This window comes from Anomalospiza imberbis, unplaced genomic scaffold, assembly GCF_031753505.1.
Source record: "Anomalospiza imberbis isolate Cuckoo-Finch-1a 21T00152 unplaced genomic scaffold, ASM3175350v1 scaffold_86, whole genome shotgun sequence".
Lineage (NCBI taxonomy): Eukaryota > Metazoa > Chordata > Aves > Passeriformes > Viduidae > Anomalospiza > Anomalospiza imberbis.
Window position 1 is genome coordinate 44,819 of NW_027100480.1, and position 18,302 is coordinate 63,120.

An 18,302-nucleotide genomic window follows, 5' to 3' on the forward strand; every position below is an offset into this window, starting at 1 on the left:
GAAGACCATTGTGACATGCTGGAAGATGATTGAACCAACAGGTAAGGCCCCATGGAATGAAGGAGCCCTGGTGACACTGTAGAGCTTTTTCAAGCCAAGGAGATTATGGTGACGTGATGGAAGATGATTGAACTCAGAGGTAAGGCCACATGGAGCCAAGGAGGCACTGTGACATGACGAAAGCAAGGATTCCATTGCGGCCTAAGAGAACATCATGGAACCATGGAGCCACTGTGACACAGTGGAGTTTTTTCCAACTCAGGAGATGATTGTGACATGATGGCAGATGATTGAACAAACAGGCAAGGCCACATGCAGTCAAGGAGTCGTTTTGATATGAAGAAAGCAAGGACTCCATTGTGACACGACAGAACCGCATGGAACCAAGAGGCCACTGTGACACATTGGAGCTTTTTCAGACCAAGGAGACCATTATGACATGATGGAAGAAGAATAAACCAACAGGTAAGGCCACATGGAGCCAAGGAGGCATTGTGACATGACGAAGGCAAGGCTTCCACTGTGGCCTGACTGAACCACATGGAACCAAGGAGCCACTGTGACACAGGGGAGTTTTTTCAAACTCAGGAGACGATTGTGACCTGATGGAAGATGATTGAACTCACAGGTAAGGCCACATTAAAATGAGGAGCCATGGTGACACTGTAGAGCTTTGCAATCCAAGGAGACAATTATGACATGATGGCAGATGATTGAACTCAGAGGTAAGGCCACATGGAGACAAGGAGCCATTGTGACATGAAGAAAGCAAGGATTCCAGAGGTGCCTAATAGAACCACATCGAACCAAGGAGTCACTGTGACTCAGTGGAGCTTTTTAAGGCCAAGGAGACCATTGCGACACAATGGAAGTGATTGAACACACAGGTAAGGCCACTTGAAGCCAAGCAGCCGTTCTCACACAAAGAAAGCAAGGATTCCATTGTGACACGAGAGATCCGCATGGCGCATGGAACCAAGGGGCCACAGTTACACAGTGGAGCTTTTTGAGATCAAGGAGTCATTGTGACATGATGGAAGATGCTGATACCAACAGGCAAGGCCACATGGAGCCAGGGGCCATTGTAACATGAAGAAAGCAAGGATTCCATTGTGACGTGACAGAACTGCATGGAACCAAGGGGCCACTGTGACACAATGGAGCTTTTGGAAACCAAGGAGACCATTGTGACATGGTGGAAGATGATTGAACCTACAGGTAAGGCCACATGGAATCATGGTGCCATGGTGACACTCTGTAGCTTTCTCAAACCAAGGCGATTTTTGTGGCATGATGGAAGATGATTGAACTCAGAGGTAAGGCCACATGGAGACAAGGAGGCACTTTGACATGACGAAGGCAAGGATTCCGCTGTGGCCTGACTGAACCACATGGAACCAAGGAGCCACTGTGACACAGGGGAGTTTTTTCAAACTCAGGAGACGATTATGACATGATGGAAGATGATGGAACTCACAGGTAGAGCCACATTAAAATGAGGAGCCATGGTGACACTGTAGAGCTTTGCAATCCAAGGAGACTATTATGACATGATGGCAGATGATTGAACTCAGAGGTAAGGCCACATGGAGACAAGGAGGCATTGTGACATGAAGAAAGCAAGGATTCCACTGTGGCCTGACTGAACCACATGGAACCAAGGAGCCACTGTGACACATTGGAGCTTTTTCAGACCAAGAAGACCATTGTGACATGATGGAAGATGATTGAACTCACAGGTAAGGCCACATTCATTCAAGGAGTCGATTTGACACGAAGAAAGCAAGGATTCCATTGTGACACGACAGATCCGCACGGCGCATGGAAGCAAGAGGCCACTGTGACACATTGGAGCTTTTTCAGACCAAGGAGACCATTGTGACATGATGGAAGAAGATTAAACCAACAGGTAAGGCCACATGGAACGGAGGAGCCATGATGACACTCTGTAGAGCTTTTTCAATCCAAGGAGACTATTATGACATGATGGCAGATGATTGAACTCACAGGTATGGCCACATGCAGACAAGGAGGCATTGTGACATGAAGAAAGCAAGGATTCCATTGTGGCCTAACTGAACCACTTGAAACCAAGGGGCCGGCCGCTGTGACACAGTGGAACTTTTTCAGACCAAGGAGACCATTGTGACATGATGGAAGATGATTGAACCAACAGGTAAGACCCCATGGAATGAAGGAGCCCTGGTGACACTCTAGAGCTTTTTCAAGCCAAGGAGATTATGGTGACGTGATGGAAGATGATTGAACTCCGAGGTAAGGCCACATGGAGCCAAGGAGGCACTTTGACATGACGAAAGCAAGGATTCCAGTGTGGCCTAAGTGAACCTGATGGAACCAAGGAGCCACTGTGACACAGTGGGGTTTTTTCAAACTCAGGAGATGATTGTGACATGATGGAAGAAGCTGAAACCAACAGGCAAGGCCACATGGAGCCAAGGGCCATTGTGACAAGAAGAAAACAAGGATTCCATTGTGACGTGACAGAACTGCATGGAACCAAGGGGCCACTGTGACACAATGGAGCTTTTGGAAACCAAGGAGACCATTGTGACGTGATGGAAGATGATTGAACCTACAGGTTAGGCCACATACATTCAAGGAGTCGATTTGATATGAAGAAAGCAAAGACTCGTTGTGACACAACAGAACCACATGGCGCATGGAACCAAGTGGCCACTGTGACACATTGGAGCTTATTCAGACTAAGGAGTTATTGCGACATGATGGAAGATGATTGAACCAACAGGTAAGGCCACATGGAATCATGGCGCCATGGTGACACTGTAGAGCTTTTTCAATCCAAGGAGACTATTATGACATGATGTCAGATGATTGAACTCAGAGGTAAGGCCACATGGAGCCAAGGAGGCATTGTGACATGAAGAAAGCAAGGATTCCATTGTGGCCTAACAGAACCACATGGAACCAAGGAGCCACTGGGACACAGTGGAGGTTTTTCAGACCAAGGAGACCATTGGGACATGATGGAAGATGATTGAACCAACAGGTAAGGCCACATGCAGACAGGGAGTCGTTTTGACACGAAGAAAGCAAGGATTCCATTGTGACACAACAGAACCACATGGCACATGGAACCAAGAGGCCACTGTGACACATTGGAGCTTTTTCAGACCAAGGAGACCATTGTGACATGATGGAAGAAGATTAAACCAACAGGTAAGGCCACATGGAACGGAGGAGCCATGGTGACACTCTGTAGAGCTTTTTCAATCCAAGGAGACTATTATGACATGATGGCAGATGATTGAACAAACAGGCAAGGCCACATGCAGTCAAGGAGTCGTTTTGATATGAAGAAAGCAAGGACTCCATTGTGACACGACAGAACCGCATGGAACCAAGAGGCCACTGTGACACATTGGAGCTTTTTCAGACCAAGGAGACCATTATGACATGATGGAAGAAGAATAAACCAACAGGTAAGGCCACATGGAGCCAAGGAGGCATTGTGACATGACGAAGGCAAGGCTTCCACTGTGGCCTGACTGAACCACATGGAACCAAGGAGCCACTGTGACACAGGGGAGTTTTTTCAAACTCAGGAGACGATTGTGACCTGATGGAAGATGATTGAACTCACAGGTAAGGCCACATGGAGACAAAGAGGCATTTTGACATGAAGAAAGCAAGGATTCCACTGTGGCCTAACAGAACCACATGGAACCAAGGAACCACTGGGACACAGAGGAGCTTTTTCAGTCCAAGGAGACCGTTGGGACATGATGGAAGATGATTGAACTCACAGGTAAGGCCACTTGAAGCCAAGCAGCCGTTCTCACACAAAGAAAGCAAGGATTCCATAGTGACACAACAGATCCGCATGGCGCATGGAAGCAAGAGGCCACTGTGACACATTGGAGCTTTTTCAGACCAAGGAGACCATTGTGACATGATGGAAGATGATTAAACCAACAGGCAAGGCCACATGGAACGGAGGAGCCATGGTGACACTCATGATGGATCTTTTTCAATCCAAGGAGACTATGATGACATGATGGCAGATGATTGAACTCACAGGTATGGCCACTTGCAAACAAGGAGGCATTGTGACATGAAGAAAGCAAGGATTCCATTGTGGCCTAACTGAACCACTTGAAACCAAGGGGCCGGCTGCTGTGACACAGTGGAACTTTTTCAGACCAAGAAGACCATTGTGACATGCTGGAAGATGATTGAACCAACAGGTAAGGCCCCATGGAATGAAGGAGCCCTGGTGACACTGTAGAGCTTTTTCAAGCCAAGGAGATTATGGTGACGTGATGGAAGATGATTGAACTCAGAGGTAAGGCCACATGGAGCCAAGGAGGCACTGTGACATGACGAAAGCAAGGATTCCATTGCGGCCTAAGAGAACATCATGGAACCATGGAGCCACTGTGACACAGTGGAGTTTTTTCCAACTCAGGAGATGATTGTGACATGATGGCAGATGATTGAACAAACAGGCAAGGCCACATGCAGTCAAGGAGTCGTTTTGATATGAAGAAAGCAAGGACTCCATTGTGACACGACAGAACCGCATGGAACCAAGAGGCCACTGTGACACATTGGAGCTTTTTCAGACCAAGGAGACCATTATGACATGATGGAAGAAGAATAAACCAACAGGTAAGGCCACATGGAGCCAAGGAGGCATTGTGACATGACGAAGGCAAGGCTTCCACTGTGGCCTGACTGAACCACATGGAACCAAGGAGCCACTGTGACACAGGGGAGTTTTTTCAAACTCAGGAGACGATTGTGACCTGATGGAAGATGATTGAACTCACAGGTAAGGCCACATTAAAATGAGGAGCCATGGTGACACTGTAGAGCTTTGCAATCCAAGGAGACAATTATGACATGATGGCAGATGATTGAACTCAGAGGTAAGGCCACATGGAGACAAGGAGCCATTGTGACATGAAGAAAGCAAGGATTCCAGAGGTGCCTAATAGAACCACATCGAACCAAGGAGTCACTGTGACTCAGTGGAGCTTTTTAAGGCCAAGGAGACCATTGCGACACAATGGAAGTGATTGAACACACAGGTAAGGCCACTTGAAGCCAAGCAGCCGTTCTCACACAAAGAAAGCAAGGATTCCATTGTGACACGAGAGATCCGCATGGCGCATGGAACCAAGGGGCCACAGTTACACAGTGGAGCTTTTTGAGATCAAGGAGTCATTGTGACATGATGGAAGATGCTGATACCAACAGGCAAGGCCACATGGAGCCAGGGGCCATTGTAACATGAAGAAAGCAAGGATTCCATTGTGACGTGACAGAACTGCATGGAACCAAGGGGCCACTGTGACACAATGGAGCTTTTGGAAACCAAGGAGACCATTGTGACATGGTGGAAGATGATTGAACCTACAGGTAAGGCCACATGGAATCATGGTGCCATGGTGACACTCTGTAGCTTTCTCAAACCAAGGCGATTTTTGTGGCATGATGGAAGATGATTGAACTCAGAGGTAAGGCCACATGGAGACAAGGAGGCACTTTGACATGACGAAGGCAAGGATTCCGCTGTGGCCTGACTGAACCACATGGAACCAAGGAGCCACTGTGACACAGGGGAGTTTTTTCAAACTCAGGAGACGATTATGACATGATGGAAGATGATGGAACTCACAGGTAGAGCCACATTAAAATGAGGAGCCATGGTGACACTGTAGAGCTTTGCAATCCAAGGAGACTATTATGACATGATGGCAGATGATTGAACTCAGAGGTAAGGCCACATGGAGACAAGGAGGCATTGTGACATGAAGAAAGCAAGGATTCCACTGTGGCCTGACTGAACCACATGGAACCAAGGAGCCACTGTGACACATTGGAGCTTTTTCAGACCAAGAAGACCATTGTGACATGATGGAAGATGATTGAACTCACAGGTAAGGCCACATTCATTCAAGGAGTCGATTTGACACGAAGAAAGCAAGGATTCCATTGTGACACGACAGATCCGCACGGCGCATGGAAGCAAGAGGCCACTGTGACACATTGGAGCTTTTTCAGACCAAGGAGACCATTGTGACATGATGGAAGAAGATTAAACCAACAGGTAAGGCCACATGGAACGGAGGAGCCATGATGACACTCTGTAGAGCTTTTTCAATCCAAGGAGACTATTATGACATGATGGCAGATGATTGAACTCACAGGTATGGCCACATGCAGACAAGGAGGCATTGTGACATGAAGAAAGCAAGGATTCCATTGTGGCCTAACTGAACCACTTGAAACCAAGGGGCCGGCCGCTGTGACACAGTGGAACTTTTTCAGACCAAGGAGACCATTGTGACATGATGGAAGATGATTGAACCAACAGGTAAGACCCCATGGAATGAAGGAGCCCTGGTGACACTCTAGAGCTTTTTCAAGTCAAGGAGATTATGGTGACGTGATGGAAGATGATTGAACTCCGAGGTAAGGCCACATGGAGCCAAGGAGGCACTTTGACATGACGAAAGCAAGGATTCCAGTGTGGCCTAAGTGAACCTGATGGAACCAAGGAGCCACTGTGACACAGTGGGGTTTTTTCAAACTCAGGAGATGATTGTGACATGATGGAAGAAGCTGAAACCAACAGGCAAGGCCACATGGAGCCAAGGGCCATTGTGACATGAAGAATGTAAGGATTCCATTGTGACATGACAGAACTGCATGGAACCAAGGGGCCACTGTGACACAATGGAGCTTTTGGAAACCAAGGAGACCATTGTGACATGGTGGAAGATGATTGAACCAACAGGTAAGGCCACAAGGAATCATGGCGCCATGGTGACACTCTGTAGCTTTCTCAAACTCAGGAGATTATTGTGTCATGAAGGAAGATGATTGAACTCAGAGGTAAGGCCACATGGAGCCAAGGAGGCATTGTGACATGAAGAAAGCAAGGATTCCACTGTGGCCCAACTGAACCACATGGAACCAAGGAGCCGGCTGCTGTGACACAGTGGAACTTTTTCAGACCAAGAAGACCATTGTGACATGCTGGAAGATGATTGAACCAACAGGTAAGGCCCCATGGAATGAAGGAGCCCTGGTGACACTGTAGAGCTTTTTCAAGCCAAGGAGATTATGGTGACGTGATGGAAGATGATTGAACTCAGAGGTAAGGCCACATGGAGCCAAGGAGGCACTGTGACATGACGAAAGCAAGGATTCCATTGCGGCCTAAGAGAACATCATGGAACCATGGAGCCACTGTGACACAGTGGAGTTTTTTCAAACTCAGGAGATGATTGTGACATGATGGCAGATGATTGAACAAACAGGCAAGGCCACATGCAGTCAAGGAGTCGTTTTGATATGAAGAAAGCAAGGACTCCATTGTGACACGACAGAACCGCATGGAACCAAGAGGCCACTGTGACACATTGGAGCTTTTTCAGACCAAGGAGACCATTATGACATGATGGAAGAAGAATAAACCAACAGGTAAGGCCACATGGAGCCAAGGAGGCATTGTGACATGACGAAGGCAAGGCTTCCACTGTGGCCTGACTGAACCACATGGAACCAAGGAGCCACTGTGACACAGGGGAGTTTTTTCAAACTCAGGAGACGATTGTGACCTGATGGAAGATGATTGAACTCACAGGTAAGGCCACATTAAAATGAGGAGCCATGGTGACACTGTAGAGCTTTGCAATCCAAGGAGACTATTATGACATGATGGCAGATGATTGAACTCACAGGTATGGCCACTTGCAGACAAGGAGGCATTGTGACATGAAGAAAGCAAGGATTCCATTGTGGCCTAACTGAACCACTTGAAACCAAGGGGCCGGCTGCTGTGACACAGTGGAACTTTTTCAGACCAAGAAGACCATTGTGACATGCTGGAAGATGATTGAACCAACAGGTAAGGCCCCATGGAATGAAGGAGCCCTGGTGACACTGTTGAGCTTTTTCAAGCCAAGGAGATTATGGTGACGTGATGGAAGATGATTGAACTCAGAGGTAAGGCCACATGGAGCCAAGGAGGCACTGTGACATGACGAAAGCAAGGATTCCATTGCGGCCTAAGAGAACATCATGGAACCATGGAGCCACTGTGACACAGAGGAGTTTTTTCCAACTCAGGAGATGATTGTGACATGATGGCAGATGATTGAACAAACAGGCAAGGCCACATGCAGTCAAGGAGTCGTTTTGATATGAAGAAAGCAAGGACTCCATTGTGACACGACAGAGCCGCATGGAACCAAGAGGCCACTGTGACACATTGGAGCTTTTTCAGACCAAGGAGTCCATTATGACATGATGGAAGAAGAATAAGCCAACAGGTAAGGCCACATGGAGCCAAGGAGGCATTGTGACATGACGAAGGCAAGGCTTCCACTGTGGCCTGACTGAACCACATGGAACCAAGGAGCCACTGTGACACAGGGGAGTTTTTTCAAACTCAGGAGACGATTGTGACCTGATGGAAGATGATTGAACTCACAGGTAAGGCCACATTAAAATGAGGAGCCATGGTGACACTGTAGAGCTTTGCAATCCAAGGAGACTATTATGACATGATGGCAGATGATTGAACTCAGAGGTAAGGCCACATGGAGACAAGGAGGCATTGTGACACAGAGAAAGCAAGGATTCCAGTGGTGCCTAATAGAACCACATCGAACCAAGGAGCCACTGGGACACAGAGGAGCTTTTTAAGGCCAAGGAGACCATTGCGACACAATGGAAGTGATTGAACACACAGGTAAGGCCACTTGAAGCCAAGCAGCCGTTCTCACACAAAGAAAGCAAGGATTCCATTGTGACACGAGAGATCCGCATGGCGCATGGAACCAAGGGGCCACAGTTACACAGTGGAGCTTTTTGAGACCAAGGAGTCATTGTGACATGATGGAAGATGCTGAAACCAACAGGCAAGGCCACATGGAGCCAAGGGCCATTGTGACAAGAAGAAAACAAGGATTCCATTGTGACGTGACAGAACTGCATGGAACCAAGGGGCCACTGTGACACAATGGAGCTTTTGGAAACCAAGGAGACCATTGTGACGTGATGGAAGATGATTGAACCTACAGGTTAGGCCACATACATTCAAGGAGTCGATTTGATATGAAGAAAGCAAAGACTCGTTGTGACACAACAGAACCACATGGCGCATGGAACCAAGTGGCCACTGTGACACATTGGAGCTTATTCAGACTAAGGAGTTATTGCGACATGATGGAAGATGATTGAACCAACAGGTAAGGCCACATGGAATCATGGCGCCATGGTGACACTGTAGAGCTTTTTCAATCCAAGGAGACTATTATGACATGATGTCAGATGATTGAACTCAGAGGTAAGGCCACATGGAGCCAAGGAGGCATTGTGACATGAAGAAAGCAAGGATTCCATTGTGGCCTAACTGAACCACATGGAACCAAGGAGCCACTGGGACACAGTGGAGGTTTTTCAGACCAAGGAGACCATTGGGACATGATGGAAGATGATTGAACCAACAGGTAAGGCCACATGCAGACAGGGAGTCGTTTTGACACGAAGAAAGCAAGGATTCCATTGTGACACAACAGAACCACATGGCACATGGAACCAAGAGGCCACTGTGACACATTGGAGCTTTTTCAGACCAAGGAGACCATTGTGACATGATGGAAGAAGATTAAACCAACAGGTAAGGCCACATGGAACGGAGGAGCCATGGTGACACTCTGTAGAGCTTTTTCAATCCAAGGAGACTATTATGACATGATGGCAGATGATTGAACAAACAGGCAAGGCCACATGCAGTCAAGGAGTCGTTTTGATATGAAGAAAGCAAGGACTCCATTGTGACACGACAGAACCGCATGGAACCAAGAGGCCACTGTGACACATTGGAGCTTTTTCAGACCAAGGAGACCATTATGACATGATGGAAGAAGAATAAACCAACAGGTAAGGCCACATGGAGCCAAGGAGGCATTGTGACATGACGAAGGCAAGGCTTCCACTGTGGCCTGACTGAACCACATGGAACCAAGGAGCCACTGTGACACAGGGGAGTTTTTTCAAACTCAGGAGACGATTGTGACCTGATGGAAGATGATTGAACTCACAGGTAAGGCCACATGGAGACAAAGAGGCATTTTGACATGAAGAAAGCAAGGATTCCACTGTGGCCTAACAGAACCACATGGAACCAAGGAACCACTGGGACACAGAGGAGCTTTTTCAGTCCAAGGAGACCGTTGGGACATGATGGAAGATGATTGAACTCACAGGTAAGGCCACTTGAAGCCAAGCAGCCGTTCTCACACAAAGAAAGCAAGGATTCCATAGTGACACAACAGATCCGCATGGCGCATGGAAGCAAGAGGCCACTGTGACACATTGGAGCTTTTTCAGACCAAGGAGACCATTGTGACATGATGGAAGATGATTAAACCAACAGGCAAGGCCACATGGAACGGAGGAGCCATGGTGACACTCATGATGGATCTTTTTCAATCCAAGGAGACTATGATGACATGATGGCAGATGATTGAACTCACAGGTAAGGCCACATGGAGACGAGGAGGCATTGTGACATGAAGAAAGCAAGGATTCCATTGTGGCCTAACTGAACCACTTGAAACCAAGGGGCCGGCTGCTGTGACACAGTGGAACTTTTTCAGACCAAGAAGACCATTGTGACATGCTGGAAGATGATTGAACCAACAGGTAAGGCCCCATGGAATGAAGGAGCCCTGGTGACACTGTAGAGCTTTTTCAAGCCAAGGAGATTATGGTGACGTGATGGAAGATGATTGAACTCAGAGGTAAGGCCACATGGAGCCAAGGAGGCACTGTGACATGACGAAAGCAAGGATTCCATTGCGGCCTAAGAGAACATCATGGAACCATGGAGCCACTGTGACACAGTGGAGTTTTTTCCAACTCAGGAGATGATTGTGACATGATGGCAGATGATTGAACAAACAGGCAAGGCCACATGCAGTCAAGGAGTCGTTTTGATATGAAGAAAGCAAGGACTCCATTGTGACACGACAGAACCGCATGGAACCAAGAGGCCACTGTGACACATTGGAGCTTTTTCAGACCAAGGAGACCATTATGACATGATGGAAGAAGAATAAACCAACAGGTAAGGCCACATGGAGCCAAGGAGGCATTGTGACATGACGAAGGCAAGGCTTCCACTGTGGCCTGACTGAACCACATGGAACCAAGGAGCCACTGTGACACAGGGGAGTTTTTTCAAACTCAGGAGACGATTGTGACCTGATGGAAGATGATTGAACTCACAGGTAAGGCCACATTAAAATGAGGAGCCATGGTGACACTGTAGAGCTTTGCAATCCAAGGAGACAATTATGACATGATGGCAGATGATTGAACTCAGAGGTAAGGCCACATGGAGACAAGGAGCCATTGTGACATGAAGAAAGCAAGGATTCCAGAGGTGCCTAATAGAACCACATCGAACCAAGGAGTCACTGTGACTCAGTGGAGCTTTTTAAGGCCAAGGAGACCATTGCGACACAATGGAAGTGATTGAACACACAGGTAAGGCCACTTGAAGCCAAGCAGCCGTTCTCACACAAAGAAAGCAAGGATTCCATTGTGACACGAGAGATCCGCATGGCGCATGGAACCAAGGGGCCACAGTTACACAGTGGAGCTTTTTGAGATCAAGGAGTCATTGTGACATGATGGAAGATGCTGATACCAACAGGCAAGGCCACATGGAGCCAGGGGCCATTGTAACATGAAGAAAGCAAGGATTCCATTGTGACGTGACAGAACTGCATGGAACCAAGGGGCCACTGTGACACAATGGAGCTTTTGGAAACCAAGGAGACCATTGTGACATGGTGGAAGATGATTGAACCTACAGGTAAGGCCACATGGAATCATGGTGCCATGGTGACACTCTGTAGCTTTCTCAAACCAAGGCGATTTTTGTGGCATGATGGAAGATGATTGAACTCAGAGGTAAGGCCACATGGAGACAAGGAGGCACTTTGACATGACGAAGGCAAGGATTCCGCTGTGGCCTGACTGAACCACATGGAACCAAGGAGCCACTGTGACACAGGGGAGTTTTTTCAAACTCAGGAGACGATTATGACATGATGGAAGATGATGGAACTCACAGGTAGAGCCACATTAAAATGAGGAGCCATGGTGACACTGTAGAGCTTTGCAATCCAAGGAGACTATTATGACATGATGGCAGATGATTGAACTCAGAGGTAAGGCCACATGGAGACAAGGAGGCATTGTGACATGAAGAAAGCAAGGATTCCACTGTGGCCTGACTGAACCACATGGAACCAAGGAGCCACTGTGACACATTGGAGCTTTTTCAGACCAAGAAGACCATTGTGACATGATGGAAGATGATTGAACTCACAGGTAAGGCCACATTCATTCAAGGAGTCGATTTGACACGAAGAAAGCAAGGATTCCATTGTGACACGACAGATCCGCACGGCGCATGGAAGCAAGAGGCCACTGTGACACATTGGAGCTTTTTCAGACCAAGGAGACCATTGTGACATGATGGAAGAAGATTAAACCAACAGGTAAGGCCACATGGAACGGAGGAGCCATGATGACACTCTGTAGAGCTTTTTCAATCCAAGGAGACTATTATGACATGATGGCAGATGATTGAACTCACAGGTATGGCCACATGCAGACAAGGAGGCATTGTGACATGAAGAAAGCAAGGATTCCATTGTGGCCTAACAGAACCACTTGAAACCAAGGGGCCGGCCGCTGTGACACAGTGGAACTTTTTCAGACCAAGGAGACCATTGTGACATGATGGAAGATGATTGAACCAACAGGTAAGACCCCATGGAATGAAGGAGCCCTGGTGACACTCTAGAGCTTTTTCAAGCCAAGGAGATTATGGTGACGTGATGGAAGATGATTGAACTCCGAGGTAAGGCCACATGGAGCCAAGGAGGCACTTTGACATGACGAAAGCAAGGATTCCAGTGTGGCCTAAGTGAACCTGATGGAACCAAGGAGCCACTGTGACACAGTGGGGTTTTTTCAAACTCAGGAGATGATTGTGACATGATGGAAGAAGCTGAAACCAACAGGCAAGGCCACATGGAGCCAAGGGCCATTGTGACATGAAGAATGCAAGGATTCCATTGTGACATGACAGAACTGCATGGAACCAAGGGGCCACTGTGACACAATGGAGCTTTTGGAAACCAAGGAGACCATTGTGACATGGTGGAAGATGATTGAACCAACAGGTAAGGCCACAAGGAATCATGGCGCCATGGTGACACTCTGTAGCTTTCTCAAACTCAGGAGATTATTGTGTCATGAAGGAAGATGATTGAACTCAGAGGTAAGGCCACATGGAGCCAAGGAGGCATTGTGACATGAAGAAAGCAAGGATTCCACTGTGGCCCAACTGAACCACATGGAACCAAGGAGCCACTGTGACACATTGGAGCTTTTTCAGACCAAGGAGACCATTGTGACGTGATGGAAGATGATTGAACTCACAGGTAAGGCCACATTCATTCAAGGAGTTGATTTGACACGAAGAATGCAAGGACTCCTATGTGACACGAGAGATCCGCATGGCGCATGGAACCAAGGGGCCACAGTTACACAGTGGAGCTTTTTGAGACCAAGGAGTCATTGTGACATGATGGAAGATGCTGAAACAACCAGGCAAGGCCACATGGAGCCAAGAGCCATTGTGACATGAAGAAAGCACATTTAACATTGGGACATGACAGAACTGCATGGAACCAAGGGGCCACTGTGACACAATGGAGCTTTTGGAAACCAAGGAGACCATTGTGACATGGTGGAAGATGATTGAACCAACAGGTAAGGCCACATGGAATCATGGCGCCATGGTGACACTCTGTAGCTTTCTCAAACCAAGGAGATTTTTGTGACATGATGGAAGATGATTGAACTCAGAGGTAAGGCCACAGGGAGACAAGGAGGCACTTTGACATGACGAAGGCAAGGATTCCACTGTGGCCTGACTGAACCACATGGAACCAAGGAGCCACTCTGACACAGGGGAGTTTTTTCAAACTCGGGAGACGATTGTGACATGATAGAAGATGATTGAACTCACAGGTAAGGCCACATTAAAATGAGGAGCCATGGTGACACTGTAGAGCTTTGCAATCCAAGGAGACTATTATGACATGATGGCAGATGATTGAACTCAGAGGTAAGGCCACATGGAGACAAGGAGGCATTGTGACATGAAGAAAGCAAGGATTCCAGTGGTGCCTAATAGAACCACATCGAACCAAGGAGTCACTGTGACACAGTGGAGCATTTAAAGCCAAGTAGACCATTGCGACACAATGGAAGTGATTGAACACACATGTAAGGCCACTTGAAGCCAAGCAGCCGTTCTCACACAAAGAAAGCAAGGATTCCATTGTGACACGAGAGATCCGCATGGCGCATGGAACCAAGGGGCCACAGTTACACAGTGGAGCTTTTTGAGACCAAGGAGTCATTGTGACATGATGGAAGATGCTGAAACCAACAGGCAAGGCCACATGGAGCCAGGGGCCATTGTGACATGAAGAAAGCAAGGATTCCATTGTGACATGACAGAACTGCATGGAACCAAGGGGCCACTGTGACACAATGGAGCTTTTTCAGACCAAGGAGACCATTGTGACATGGTGGAAGATGATTGAACCAACAGGTAAGGCCACATGGAACGGAGGAGCCATGGTGACACTCTGTAGAGCTTTTTCAATCCAAGGAGACTATGATGACATGATGGCAGATGATTGAACTCACAGGTATGGCCACTTGCAGACAAGGAGGCATTGTGACATGAAGAAAGCAAGGATTCCATTGTGGCCTAACTGAACCACATGAAACTAAGGGGCCGGCCGCTGTGACACAGTGGAACTTTTTCAGACCCAGGAGACCATTGTGACATGATGGAAGATGATTGAACCAACAGGTAAGGCCCCATGGAATGAAGGAGCCCTGGTGACACTGTAGAGCTTTTTCAAGCCAAGGAGATTATGGTGACGTGATGGAAGATGATTGAACTCAGAGGTAAGGCCACATGGAGACAAGGAGGCACTTTGACATGACGAAGGCAAGGATTCCACTGTGGCCTGACTGAACCACTTGGAACCAAGGAGCCACTGTGACACAGGGGAGTTTTTTCAAATTCAGGAGACGATTGTGACATGATGGAAGATGATGGAACTCACAGGTAGAGCCACATTAAAATGAGGAGCCATGGTGACACTGTAGAGCTTTGCAATCCAAGGAGACTATTATGACATGATGGCAGATGATTGAACTCAGAGGTAAGGCCACATGGAGACAAGGAGGCATTGTGACATGAAGAAAGCAAGGATTCCACTGTGGCCTAACTGAACCACATGGAACCAAGGAGCCACTGTGACACATTGGAGCTTTTTCAGACCAAGAAGACCATTGTGACATGATGGAAGATGATTGAACTCACAGGTAAGGCCACTTGAAGCCAAGCAGCCGTTCTCACACAAAGAAAGCAAGGATTCCATTGTGACACGACAGATCCGCATGGCGCATGGAAGCAAGAGGCCACTGTGACACATTGGAGCTTTTTCCGACAAAGGAGACCATTGTGACATGATGGAAGAAGATTAAACCAACAGGTAAGGCCACATGGAACGGAGGAGCCATGGTGACACTCATGATGGAGCTTTTTCAATCCAAGGAGACTATTATGACATGATGGCAGATGATTGAACTCACAGGTATGGCCACATGCAGACAAGGAGGCATTGTGACATGAAGAAAGCAAGGATTCCATTGTGGCCTGACTGAACCACATGAAACTAAGGGGCCGGCTGCTGTGACACAGTGGAACTTTTTCAGACCAAGGAGACCATTGTGACATGATGGAAGATGATTGAACCAACAGGTAAGGCCCCATGGAATGAAGGAGCCCTGGTGACACTCTAGAGCTTTTTCAAGCCAAGGATATTATGGTGACGGGATGGAAGATGATTGAACTCAGAGGTAAGGCCACATGGAGCCAAGGAGGCACTGTGACATGACGAAAGCAAGGATTCCATTGCGGCCTAAGAGAACATCATGGAACCATGGAGCCACTGTGACACAGTGGAGTTTTTTCAAACTCAGGAGATGATTGTGACATGATGGCAGATGATTGAACAAACAGGCACGGCCACATGCAGTCAAGGAGTCGTTTTGATATGAAGAAAGCAAGGACTCCATTGTGACACGATAGAACCGCATGGCGCATGGAACCAAGAGGCCACTGTGACACATTGGAGCTTTTTCAGACCAAGGAGACCATTATGACATGATGGAAGAAGAATAAAGCAACAGGTAAGGCCACATGGAGCCAATGAGGCATTGTGACATGACGAAGGCAAGGATTCCACTGTGGCCTGACTGAACCACATGGAACCAAGGAGCCACTGTGACACAGGGGAGTTTTTTCAAACTCAGGAGACGATTGTGACATGATGGAAGATGAATGAACTCACAGGTCGGGCCACATTAAAATGAGGAGCCATGGTGACACTGTAGAGCTTTGCAATCCAAGGAGACTATTATGACATGATGGCAGATGATTGAACTCAGAGGTAAGGCCACATGGAGACAAGGAGGCATTGTGACATGAAGAAAGCAAGGATTCCAGTGGTGCCTAATAGAACCACATCGAACCAAGGAGTCACTGTGACACAGTAGAGGTTTTTAAGGCCAAGGAGACCATTGCGACACAATGGAAGATGATTGAACTCACAGGTAAGGCCACTTGAAGCCAAGCAGCCGTTCTCACACAAAGAAAGCAAGGATTCCATTGTGACACGACAGATCCGCATGGCGCATGGAACCAAGGGGCCACAGTTACACAGTGGAGCTTTTTGAGACCAAGGAGTCAGTGTGACATGATGGAAGATGCTGAAACCAACAGGCAAGGCCTCATGCAGCCAGGGGCCATTGTGACATGAAGAAAGCAAGGATTCCATTGTGACATGACAGAACTGCATGGAATCAAGGGGCCACTGTGACACAATGGAGCGTTTGGAAACCAAGGAGACCGTTGCGACATGGTGGAAGATGATTGAACCAACAGGCAAGGCCACATGGAATCATGGCGCCATGGTGACACTCTGTAGCTTTCTCAAACCAAGGAGATTATTGTGTCATGATGGAAGATGATTGAACTCAGAGGTAAGGCCACATGGAGCCAAGGAGTCATTGTGACATGAAGAAAGCAAGGAATCCACTGTGGCTTAACTGAACCACATGGATCCAAGGAGCCACTGTGACACATTGGAGCTTTGTCAGACCAAGGAGACCATTATGACATTATGGAAGAAGAATAAACCAACAGGTAAGGCCACATGGAGCCAAGGAGGCATTGTGACATGATAAAGGCAAGGATTCCACTGTGGCCTGACTGAACCACATGGAACCAAGGAGCCACTGTGACACAGGGGAGTTTTTTCAAACTCAGGAGACGATTGTGACATGATGGAAGATGAATGAACTCACAGGTAGAGCCACATTAAAATGAGGAGCCATGGTGACACTGTAGAGCTTTGCAATCCAAGGAGACTATTATGACATGATGTCAGATGATTGAACTCAGAGGTAAGGCCACATGGAGCCAAGGAGGCATTGTGACATGAAGAAAGCAAGGATTCCATTGTGGTCTAACAGAACCACATGGAACCAAGGAGCCACTGGGACACAGTGGAGCTTTTTCAGACCAAGGAGTCAATTGGGACATGATGGAAGATGATTGAACTCACAGGTAAGGCCACATGCAGCCAAGGAGTCGTTTTGACACGAAGAATGCAAGGACTCCTATGTGACACAACAGAACCACATGGCGCATGGAACCAAGTGGCCGCTGTGACACATTGGAGCTTATTCAGACTAAGGAGTTATTGCGACATGATGGAAGATGATTGAACCAACAGGTAAGGCCACATGGAATCATGGCGCCATGGTGACACTGTAGAGCTTTTTCAATCCAAGGAGACTATTATGACATGATGTCAGATGATTGAACTCAGAGGTAAGGCCACATGGAGCCAAGGAGGCATTGTGACATGAAGAAAGCAAGGATTCCATTGTGGTCTAACAGAACCACATCGAACCAAGGAGTCACTGTGACACAGTGGTGGTTTTTCAGACCAAGGAGTCAATTGGGACATGATGGAAGATGATTGAACTCACAGGTAAGGCCACATGCAGCCAAGGAGTCGTTTTGACACGAAGAATGCAAGGACTCCTATGTGACACGAGAGATC